Genomic DNA, 10,101 nt, shown 5'->3' with positions numbered 1-10,101 from the left:
CCTTTTCTTTTATGTTTACCACAGACCAGCCCAGTAGTTTTTTTTCTTTCTGAAAATGGCTAGCCCAGTTCTTTTGTGATTTTTCAAGTAAGTAGCTTTATCAGGCCTGTTGGGCTGCAAATCATTCAAGACGAGGAGAGCTTCATTCGGCTGGCCGAGAAAATGGCCTATCAGTAATGAGAAATGGGCTATACATTTTTAAAACACATCAAACTGGCAATTATTTTCAAATATCTTTTTTTCATTTCGAGATTTTAAATTGCATTGATTTTTATGCGTGGAAAATTTATTGGATTTTATATTGGTATATATTTATTTTTAAAATCAGTCTGAATGTGACTCGAAATTTCGGGATTAAAAACAGTTCAGACCGCACCGACATATGCAAAATTTCGTATAATTTTTTAACCGTGGCCACAATACGGGCTATAATGCTAACATAAAGAATATGGGCTCCAAAAAAACCCGTAAGAATTAGCAAATGGGCTGTAAATTATTTGAAATCATGGCAGATGGGCTGTATGCTGTTTTCCACAGATTTGAGGCTTTCCACAGATGGCCTATATACTTTTGGATGTCCATCCAACGGCCGTCGTGCTTCTTCAATCTCTACTCTTCCTGCTCCAGCCGCTCAAACAAGCGCCGGCGGGACTGCTTGCTCCCTCCTCCCCGCGGCCGACTGTGCTGCCGCGCAGGCCTCACCGCCCCACTGTACTCCCATCGCTGGCCTAGCCATCCATCTACTCACCCACACCTGCTGTTATTCTCCGGCGATGGTAGACGAACCAGTAAACCCTCGTACAGTCGTACTCCCCTCCGCGTGGTTAACAAAAACAATGGCCAAGTCTTCCCTGCCTCTGTGTCGTTCCCTTCCTAGGCCTCACCGTCGTCCACCGCCCTGGTGCTCTTGGCGTGGCATGGTCAGCGTGGTCAACGACCGACATGCATCTTAAGTGGACTGTATGTGGAGAGGCTGACAGCTGGGTCCACGACCGCACGCAAGGAAATGCCTCCTTAGTACGCGCAAAATAATGATTTCCTCCACCTGACATCTGGGACCCACCGAAACAGCCTCTGTATTTCATGAAAAAAACATTACCGCCGCTGACAGCTCGGACCCACCAGCTATATCTTTGCACGCAAAGAAGTGCCTCCTTATTACGCACAAAAAAATGAATACTCCTCCTGCTAGCTAGGACCCAGTATAGTGGGCCTACTAAGTTGACGGGGACGAAGGGCTTTGTCAACTTAGTCAATATGCATGATTCTAGCTCGACTGACCGTACTATGTCAATCCAACGGCCGTAGTGCTTCTTCAATGTCTGGTCTTCTTGCTCTAGCCGCCCAAAGCAGCGTCGGTCGTGCCGCCTGCTCCTGCCTCTCGTGGCCGGCTGTGCTGCCGCGGAGGCCTCACCGCCCCCATACTACTCCCACCGCTGGCCAGGCCATCCCTCCACTCCACTCACCCACACCACCTGTTATTCTGTGGTGACGGCAGCGCAGCCGAACCAGTGAACCCTCGTACTCCTCTCCGCGTGGGCATCCACTGCCGCGTCTTCCCCGGCTCTGCGTCGTCCCCTTCCTAGGCCTCGTCGTCGTCCACCGCCGTGGTGCTGCGGCGCGGTGTGGTCAATGTGGTCAACGACCGAATTCCATCAAGAGAATATTGTATGTGGAGAGGCTGGCAGCTGGGTCCACGGCAGCCACAACGATGTGCCTCCTTATCACGCGGAAAATAATTATTCCTCCACCTCACAGCAGGGACCCACCAGACGCCCACCAGTATATCGCGAAAAAAACATTTGCCCCTGACTGCTGGGACCCACCCAACGGGCCACCGTATTTCGCGAAAAAAACGTTCCCCCTGCTGTCAACTCGGTCCCACCGGAAGTGCCTCCTTATTATGCACAAAAAATGAATACCCCTACTACCTGGGACCCACCTTGGTGAGAGGCTGACTTGTGGGCCTACTAAGTTGACGGGGATGGAGGGCTTTGTCAACTTAGTCAATATGCATGATTCTAGCTCCAGTGACCGTACGATGTCCATCCAACGGCCATAGTGCTTCTTCAACCTCTGGTCTTCTTGCTCCAGCCACCCAAACTAGCGCCGGTCGTGCCTCGTGCTCCTGCTTCCCGTGGCCGACTGCGATGTGGCGGAGGCCTCACCTCCCCCTACTACTCCCACCGCTGGCCAGGCCATCCCTCTACTCACCCACACCCCCTGTTATTCCGCGACGACGGTAGCCTCACACCGCAGCGAACCAGTGAACCCTCGTACTCCTCTACGTGTGGGCATCCACTGCCGCATCTTCCCCGGCTCCGCGTCGTCCCCTTCCTAGGCCTCACCGTTGTCCACCGCCGTGGTGCTCTCGGCGCGGCATGGTCAATGTGGTCAACGACCGACTTTCATCGGAAGAGTACTATGCGTGGAGACGCTGACAGCTGGGTCCACTGACGTAGCAAGGAAGTGCTCCTTATTACGCGCAAAATAATTATTCCTCCACCTGAAAGCGGGGAGCGACCAGACGGGCCACCGTATTTCGCGAAAAAACATTTCCCCCCTGACTGTTGGGACCCACCAGCTACACCTTCGCATGCAAGGAAGTGCGTCCGGGCAAAAAAAACAAAACGATTCGCCCCCCTGAATGCTGGGACCCACCAGCTACATCTTCGCACACAAGGAAGTGCGTGACAGTCGGGACCCACCTGGTCGAAGCGTACGTAGCGTTGCCATTCTGGTCGCGAACGTGTACGTACATATATACTGGTTGATTTAGAGGCGCGCATGTGTCGTAGTAGAGGCGCGCACGTAGCATGTACACGTACGTACAGCGGCCAGTGATGAAGACATGTACCTAGGGTAGGGACACGGACCTGACCAAAGAGTCCTACCCTAGGACACCCCTAGGAGAAGTCACCTTTCAATCGACTTGAAGGTATCCCACTCGACGGGTTCAAGACACTCGACCAAGAAGCTATCACTCGACCATGAAGCCAACCACTCGACTGCCAGGAGACCTAAAGTCACTCCGCAGGCAAACGGTCGGCTGTTAAGTAGTCTTTATGATCATTATAGCACTTTATTAGGGACGTTACCAGAAACTCCCAATCTTAAATGTACCTTAAACCCTGCATTACTGAGGGCAGGAGGGGTCGGGCGAACTCTATATAAGCCACCCCCCTCCTCAGTATGAAGGGTTCGCACCTCTGTATCCATACACGCATAATCCAGTCGACCGCCTCCGGGCTCCGAGACTTAGGGCTATTACTTCCTCTGAGAAGGGCCTGAACTCGTAAACCTTGCGTGTAACAACTTCCCAATAGCTAAGATCTAGCCTCTCCATATTCACCCCCCCTACATCACTGTCAGAGTTAGAACCACGACAGTTGGCGCCCACCATGGGGCCGGAATCTTAGCGCTTAGTTGGAGAAGTTGCGATCCTTTCCGATCCCTTTGATCATGTTTTCTTGCGGAGTTTTGGTGGAGGACCGCGAGATCCGTCTCGGCGCGCTCACCTTCATCGTCGATGACTCCGCCTGGCTTCAAGAGGCACCACTCGACATCGACGTGCTCCCCGTCCGCGGTGCGACGCACTTCCGCGCATGCATTCGTGGCGTCCTCCTGCGGCAGCCATCGACCCAGTATCGGTCGGCCCCTGCGTAGTCTCCCCGCCCCGTCTCCCACCAGCGCAAGCGCTCCGGTCGGTCAAGACTCCAGCGGTGGGTGAGGCATGCCGTGGCCCGCCAGTCGGCAGCCCCACAAGTCGCGGCAGTCAAGCCCGATGAATCCCTCTGCGGCCTGTTCGACCTGTCGACTGGCTCCGCGGAGACCGCATCCGAGTGCGACAGCAGCGACCCAGCGGCTGAGATTCTGGCGGTCGACGGAACGCACAGTCCTCCCGGTTTCCCTCGCGCTGATGGAGGCGCGGGTGGGGGCGATCCGTCGCATCCCCACGATGAGTATCTCCCCGAACCTCTCACGTCACTATAGCGAGAGGAGCTTCACCGCCGGAACATGGACGCGCTCCGCACTCCTATCGTCGGAGAGATCCCCGAGGCCCGGGCCTTGGAGGACGCGCGTTTGGCCAACTTGGCCGAGCGCACTCGACTGGAGAATCTCCAGCGAGCACTCGACGAGCAAGCGCGTCAGCGGGCTCCCGAGTCTAGTCGGCGCCAGCTCTTCCCGCCGACGCAGGTATATCGAACCCCATTTCAGAATTTGGCCGCCGCGGCCCGTATAGCAGAATCGATTCAGCCCTCCCAGTCGGAGGCTGGCAGGGGCTTGTTACAGATCAGAGCATTGCTCCGGGCGGCGGGAAACCAGAATTCCGCTGTCTCTCAGTCGCGGAATAGGATCCATAGTCAATCTGTCACAACAGATACAGTCGAGTCAGCTCACAGCCCGAGATCGCCCCCGAGGCATGATGGACGTGGTGACCGGCGTGACCAGTACATGAGGAATGAGCAGTATGATCACCGATTCGACCGTGATGATCGACGTCGAGTGCCAACCCCTCCCCCGAGGAGTGGGTCATATGCGCCTCGACGACAAGATGACAGATGCCCTCATAGTGTTGGGCAGAGGATTCCAGTCGACCGCAGAGACCCAGGCTCTGATGCGAGATCCATCCTCGTTCAATGTTTGGTTGACAGGAACAGAGCTCATCGAGAAGGCCACAACAGAGATGCGCCTGCCAGCAGCGGAGTACGTGCTTCAGGGCCAGAGTGTTTTAGTCGAGCCATCAGAGCCGCAGTGATTCCTCCCAATTTCAGGCTGGTGACTGGAATCAGCAAGTTCACCGGTGAATCTAAGCCTGACACCTGGCTCGAAGATTATTGAGTGGCTGTACAGATTGGCGGTGGCAATGATGAGGTGGCCATGAAGCATTTGCCTCTCATGTTAGAGGGCTCGGCCAGAGCGTGGCTAAATCAGTTAGCACCCAGCAACATTTACACATGGGAGGACCTCTCCCGAGTGTTTATCACGACCTTTGAAGGAACATGCAAGCGACCTGCAGGCCTTACAGAGTTGCGGTCTTGCGTGTAGAAGCCGAATGAAACTCTGAGGGAATACATCCAGAGGTGGATCACGCTGCATCACTCGGTTGAGAATGTGCCAGACCATCAAGCAGTTTGTGCCTTCAAGGAAGGTGTTAAATACAGAGAGTTGAATCTGAAGTTCGGTCGAACTGGAGAGATGTCTCTGAATCGGATGATGGAGATTGCCACCAAGTATGCTAACGGAGAAGATGAAGATCGACTCCGGAGTGGCAAGCAGAAAGCAGTCGCCCAGGAAACCGGAGGAAATTCCAGTCGGAAGCAGAAGCGGAAGGCCGAGCCAGCCGCCCCTGGGGAGGCCCTAGCCGCAACCCAGGGAAATTTCAAGGGAAAACCCAAAGGCCCGTGGAAGCCCAAGAAAGTCAAGGATCAAGACAGAAATGATGTTTTGGATCTGCCATGTCACATCCACACCAAGAAGGATGAAGAGGGTAATTTTATTTACCCAAAGCATACCACTCGACAGTGCTGGCTCCTGATCCAGCAGTTCCAAGGAAAGCAGTCCAAGGATAAGGAAAAAGAGTCGGACAGAGTCGAGGACAAGGAAGGCAGTGACGATGGATACCCCCAAGTCAATTCCACCTTGATGATTTTTGCCGATGTCGAAAGCAAAAGTCGACTGAAAGTCACTAACCGAGAGGTGAACATGGTTGCCCCGGCAACACCCAGTTACCTGAAGTGGTCTTAGACTGCCATCACATTCGACCAGTCTGATCACCCGATGCACATTGCCACCCCTGGGAGGCAAGCTTTTGTGGTCGACCCAATTGTTGAAGGCACTCGACTGACTAAAGTCCTGATGGATGGTGGCAGTGGCCTGAACATACTGTATGCTGAAACATTGAAAGGAATGGCATTCCGATGTCCAGGATCAGCACCAGTAACATGAGTTTCCACGGAGTCATTCCTGGTAAGAAAGCCCAATCACTCGGCCAGATCCCTCTTGATGTGGTTTTCGGTGATTCAAAGAATTACCGCAAGGAAAAGTTGACATTCGAGGTTGTGGACTTCCAAAGTGCTTATCACGCCATTTTGGGCAGGCCAGCTTACGCACGCTTCATGGCCCGGCCATGTTACGTGTATCTCAAACTGAAGATGCCTGGCCCCAAAGGTGTGATCACTGTTACAGGCAATCGGAAGAAGGCGGAAGAGTGCTCTCAGAAGGGCTCAAAGATTGCAGATGCTCAGATGGCAGTGGTCGAGCTGCAAGAGTACCAAAAGACTGCCGATCCAAGCGAGTTGCTACGAGCCAAGAAGCCTGCTTCAGAATCAGCTTTTTAGTCGTCCGGTGAAACAAAGACAGTCCACATTCACCCGACCGACCCCGATGCTACCCCGACTCACATCTCAACGATGCTTGACTCCAAATAGGAAGAAGCGCTCATCCAGCTCCTCCGTGAGAACTGGGACATCTTCGCATGGAAACCCTTTGACATGCCTGGAGTTCCCAGAGGGCTGGCTGAGCACCGTCTACGAGTCAACCCGAAGTTCAAGCGTGTGAAAGAACATATTCGACGGTCCGCCGTCCAGAAGAGGAAAGCCATTGGCGAGGAGGTGGCTCGGCTCTTAGCAGCGGAGTTTATCCGAGAGATTTACCACTCTGAGTGGCTCGCCAATGTCGTCATGGTCCCCAAGAAGGACAAGTCACTTCGCATGTGCATTGATTTCAAACATATCAATCGGGCCTGCCCGAAAGATCATTTTCCTCTCCCTCGCATCGACCAAATAGTCGACTCGACTGCGGGGTGCGAGAGATTGTCTTTTCTAGATGCTTATTCCGGGTACCATCAGATCCGTCTGTATGGACCCGACGAAATCAAAACAGCTTTCATCACCCCATTCGGATGCTTCTGTTATGTCACCATGCCGTTCGGCCTCAAGAACACCAGAGCCACGTTCATGAGAATGATTCACAAGTGTTTACTCACTCAAATCAGTCGGAATGTGGAGGCATACATGGATGATATTGTGGTCAAGTCATGCAAAGGTTCCGACCTGCGAGCTGACCTTGCCGAAACCTTTGACAACCTCAGGAGGTATGATATCAAGCTCAATCCATCAAGTGCACATTCGGAGTTCCAGGTGGAAAGTTACTCGGTTTTCTCGTTTCCGAACGGGGGATCGACGCCAATCCTGAAAAAGTTGGCACCATACTCTGGATGAAGCGTCCCGTTCGCGTGCACGACGTCCAAAAGCTTACAGGCTGCTTGGCCGCCCTAAGTCGGTGAAAAGGCATTGCCCCTTTACTGACTGATGAAGAAGTCTGACAAGTTCGAGTGGACTCCGGAAGCTGATGCAGCATTTGGAGAGCTCAAAGCTCTGCTCTCCACTCAGCCGGTGCTTGCAGCCCCAATCAGCAAAGAGCCTCTGCTGCTTTACATTGCAGCCACAGGGCAAGTTGTCAGCACAATACTTACGGTCGAGCGGGAAGAAGAAGGAAAGGCCTTCAGAGTTCAGCGCCCAGTCTATTATGTGTCTGAAGTTTTGACACCTTCAAAACAAAGATACCCTCACTACCAGAAGCTTGTATATGGGATTTATATGACCACCAAGAAGGTTGCACATTACTTCTCTGACCACTCCATTACAGTCGTCAGCGACGCCCCACTGTCAGAGATTCTTCATAACAGAGATGCAACTGGTCGAGTGGCCAAGTGGGCGATTGAACTCCTTCCCTTAGATATCAAGTTTGAAGCAAAGAAGGCTATCAAGTCCCAAGCAATCGCAGATTTCATCGCCGAGTGGATTGAACAGCAACTTCCGACTCAAGTTCACTCGGAGCACTGGACCATGTTCTTCGATGGATCTAAGATGCTGAATGGTTCCGGTGCTGGGGTAGTTCTAGTCTCGCCCCGAGGAGATAAGCTCAGATATGTTCTCCAGATTCACTTCGATTCCTCCAACAATGAAGCAGAGTATGAAGCACTTTTGTATGGGTTGCGCATGGCCATTTCACTCGGCGTCCATCGCCTCATGGTCTATGGCGACTCAGATTTGGTGGTTAATCAGGTGATGAAGGAGTGGGACGTCAGAAGTCCAGCTATGACTGGTTATTGCAATGCAGTGAGAAAGCTAGACAAGAAATTCGAGGGGTTAGAGCTTCATCACATCCCCCGACTGGAAAACCAAGCAGTTGATGATCTGGCAAAAATAGGCTCCAAGAGAGAAGCCATTCCCAGCAATGTGTTTCTGGAGCACATCCGCTCGCCGTCAGTCCAGGAGGATCCTTTCACAGAAGAAGCCCCACAACCAAAAAGTGCCACAGATCCGACTGAAGTCGAAGTTCCTGCTGTGGTCGACCTAATCATGGAAGTCTTGGCAATCACTCCCGACTAGACGATACTGTACATCGCGTATATCCTAAGGAAAGAGCTCCCAGAAGAAGAAGAAGAGGCTCGACAGATCGTCTGCCGATCCAAGGCCTTCACAGTCATAAAGGGGCAGTTGTATAGAGAAAGCGCGACTGGAATCGGTCAGAAGTGCATAACACCAGAAGAAGGTTGGATAATCCTCGATGATATCCACTCGGGGACCTGTGGCCACCATGCGTCCTCTCGGACCATTGTGGCTAAAGCATACCGAGTGGGATTTTACTGGCCCAGAGCAAATGAGATGGCAAAATAGATAGTCGACAAATGTGGAGGCTGCCAGTTCTACTCCAACATGTCACACAAGCCTGCATCAGCCCTGAAGACCATTCCAGTCGTCTGGCCCTTTGCTGTCTGGGGACTGGACATGGTTGGTCCACTGAGAACAGGCAGGAGCGGATTCACGCATGTGCTTGTGGCAGTCGACAAGTTCACCAAATGGATTGAAGCCAAGCCTATCAAGAACCTCGATGCTGGCACTGCTATCAGTTTCGTCAGAGGACTAACATTCAGATATGGAGTCCCTCATAGCATCATCACTGACAATGGGTCAAACTTCGATTCGGACCAGTTCAGAGCTTTTTGCGCCTCTCAAGGCACACGAGTCGACTACGCGTCGGTCGCGCATCCTCAGTCGAATGGACAAGCTGAAAGAGCAAATGGTTCGATTCTCAAAGGACTAAAGCCTCGGCTGATGCGTGATCTCAAGCACGCGGCAGGTGCTTGGGTCGACGAGCTTCCGTCAGTTCTGTGGGGATTGGGGACCACCCCTAACCGGTCGACTGGAAGAACTCCATTCTTTCTGGTTTATGGAGCCGAAGCGGTTCTGCCAAGTGATCTTCTTCACAACGCGCCCCGAGTCGAGCTTTACACCGAAGATGAAGCAGAACAGGCCTGGCAAGATGCAGTCGACCTCCTAGAAGAAGAGAGGGAGATGGCCATGATCAGATCGACCATTTATCAGCAAGACTTGCGTCGATTCCACACCCGGAATGTGAAGAGTCGAGCCTTCCAAGAAGGAGATTTGGTCCTCCGAGTGGATCAACAGAAACCACACAAGCTTGCTCCTACTTGGAAGGCCCCTTCATCATCACCAGAGTCCTCCACAATGGAGCGTATCACCTCTACAATGTTGATCGCCAGATCGACGAGCCTCGAGCTTGGAATGCGGAACTACTCCGCCCCTTTTACACTTGAGCTCTCCCTTGGACGAGATGTAATAAGAAAAATTCCTGCAGTTCATTTTTATCAAAGGCAAGAGTGTTCCATCAATTGTTGTCACTTTTGTTTACATACGGAATCCTCCAGTGGGTGACTTAGCCGCGAATCCGTTTCTCCTAAGTTTGAAAAAATCCTACCGAGTGGAGAGCGATCCTCCCACTCGGGGGCTTAGCTGCAGTCCAGCAATCGCCTAAGTTCTCTCACTTAGAGACTTAGCTGCGGTCCGGCACTCGCCTAAGTTTGAAAAAATCCTACCGAGTGGAGAGCGATCCTCCCACTCGGGGGCTTAGCTGCAGTCCAGCACTCGCCTAAGTTTTCTCACCTAGAGACTTAGCTGTGGTCAGGCACTCGCCTAAGTTTGAAAAAATCCTACCGAGTGGAGAGCGATCCTCCCACTCGGGGGCTTAGCTGCAGTCCAGCACTCGCCTAAGTTCTCTCACCTAGACTCTTAG

The sequence above is a fragment of the Triticum dicoccoides genome, chromosome 4A (genome assembly GCF_002162155.2).
Source record: "Triticum dicoccoides isolate Atlit2015 ecotype Zavitan chromosome 4A, WEW_v2.0, whole genome shotgun sequence".
NCBI lineage: Eukaryota > Viridiplantae > Streptophyta > Magnoliopsida > Poales > Poaceae > Triticum > Triticum dicoccoides.
This window is presented reverse-complemented; position numbering follows the sequence as displayed.